Source organism: Megascapheus bottae, chromosome 4 (genome assembly GCF_031878675.1).
Source record: "Megascapheus bottae isolate mThoBot1 chromosome 4, mThoBot2.hap1, whole genome shotgun sequence".
Classification (NCBI taxonomy): Eukaryota; Metazoa; Chordata; class Mammalia; order Rodentia; family Geomyidae; genus Megascapheus; species Megascapheus bottae.
Genome location: NC_143512.1, coordinates 80,787,761 through 80,790,011, shown reverse-complemented (window position 1 = coordinate 80,790,011; position 2,251 = coordinate 80,787,761). Strand labels below are relative to the sequence as shown.

General features: G+C 41.7%; 1 pseudogene; it reads left to right on the top strand.

The window, feature by feature from the left end:
• The first annotated feature begins 1,693 nt into the window (after positions 1-1,693).
• On the top strand, positions 1,694-2,011 carry LOC150064683 (succinate dehydrogenase assembly factor 4, mitochondrial pseudogene; annotated as a pseudogene).
• The last annotated feature ends 240 nt before the right edge of the window (positions 2,012-2,251 follow it).

Genomic DNA, 2,251 nt, shown 5'->3' with positions numbered 1-2,251 from the left:
GACTGCCCTTCTCCTCCTGCAGAATTAGTGTCAACACTAAATAAGAGTATTGCCGCTAAAAGCCAGTAACAGCAACCATGTTGAGAGCCATCCATGGGAACAGATAACAGGAAACAGTTAAGGGCTCTCAGTGAACTCATGGGTTCAGAAAACAAACACAGTCACCTCAGCAAAGAATAGATGGCAAGAACAAAATGATGCACCTTCAGAAAGAATGACAGCTCCCATTTGTAAGGAAATGGAAAGACTTGGGAAAAAACTCCTATTAAGTGAAGACAGACCCAAAGGAACATAGGCTCCATGGTTTCCCTCATTTGTAATCACTGGTATACTTCTAGGATTCTCCTAGCAGAGGATCACAGTAGCTCAAGAGCTATGTACATATGGCCATATAGGATGAGGCTAAGCGAAATGAACTCCAGGATATGGAAACAAGAGGTCTAAATTTGTGATTATTGTTCTCACTGTACTATGTGAAGTTATTTCTTTTTTCTTTTTTCTCTTCTGTGGTTATCTCATGTTGTTACTGTATCTGACTTTGATACCTGGTATATTATATATATATATATATATACATGTTTGTTTATTTGAAATAGGGAAAGGAAGGGGAATACAAGATGATTGGGAGGGGTGGGGGAAGGGGAAGTAGGGGAAAAACCTGGGAAGGGGTATCAATGTTCAAAAAGTAATATCCCCACTACCTAATGAATGTAACTATAATCCCTCTATATGTTACCCCGACAATAAAATACAATTAAGAAAAAAAAGAAAGAAAGAAAGAAAATGATGCCTCTTGAAACCCATCCAGGGGTATTTTGTGGCTGAAGTACTAAGATGCCCCTCAATATTTCTCCATCCACTCCCAGTACTAACAACTGAGAAGACATGACTGGGTGAGGCTCCAGGCGGATCTGTCCTACCATCAGAATGTGGTTGCTCACTGGGGCCCTGAGCTTGTGAGCAGGTTCAGTAACTATGAGCGACTGAACAAACTCTGACAGCATGTGGGAGGGAACCAAGAACATGTGTGTCTAAACAGCAGCTAGCGGATCACTTAGACAGCAGGATCCTGTCAAAACCTATCTATCTCTATCTGTCTTCCCCTTGGGGTTGCTTCTAGTCAGGTCATGCAGTTACTTTAGCATTCCTGGCTTGTGACAATGGACTAGGAGCATAATGGTCACGATGGGGTGGGGCGGTGGTCCAGCAGGACCTCCTGCAGATGAGGAGAGCCTGTGGTTTCCATCAACATCTTTCCCACAATGTAAAATTGTGCACCACTCTGCGCTGGCATACCTAGAACTGTGTCCAAGCTAAGCTAAAACTACATTTCCCGGCGCTCCCTTCACCGCGTAGTTCTAAAGGACCACTTAGGCACAAGGATGTTTTGTTATAATGTGAAAGTTGAGAACCAGCTGTATCTTCTGACAGTGCTGAAGCATGGCATGCGCTAGCCCTGAGGACCTCACACACACCCTCCCACCATGACTGCATAGAGTTTCCCTGGATCCTGTAGCTCCCCTGGTTTCCACAAGTGGGGCTGGCAGTGGCATGTGATGGCTGAACACTCTCCTTGGGACTCAACAATGAAGAGAACATCAAAAGCTTCAGTAGCTGAGATGAATAATACCTTAGAGTTCTAACTCAAAATTAAGGTAAAAAAATATTGTAAAGGGGAGGGATTGGAGGCGCCATGAACGCATCTAGGCTAGCACCGTTGCTCTTCTGCCTCTCAGCCTCGGCTTGGAGCAAGACAGAGTCACCCCTTCTCTATCATTCTTCGAGAAAAACAAGCTCTTCACAAGGAGAAAAACCTAAATCTGTCAAACAATCCATGAGGAAACCAAAGTTACCAGTTGGCCGTTTTGATGCACCATCTTTAGAGAAAGAACAACTGAAAAAATTTCCAGGTGTTATTAATCCAGTTACCAAAGAAAAGGGTGGACCCAGAGGCCCAGAACCTACCCAATATGGACATTGGGAACGAAAAGGACGCTGTATTGATTTTTAAGTCAAATATTCTTTAACTTCATTTTCATTTATTTATATTTGAATTGTTATTTCCAGTTATTTTCTTTTTCTGTGTATAAGTCATCTAATTTTTATCATGTGTTTAAATGTATATAGAACGGATTTGGAAGAAAATATGCTGCTATAACTAAGAATGGGAAATACTTTTATGTTAGCAAGTTAACTAATAATGAATGTACTGGGGTTTATAAAATATCATTAGAGCTATAAAGCTTCATCA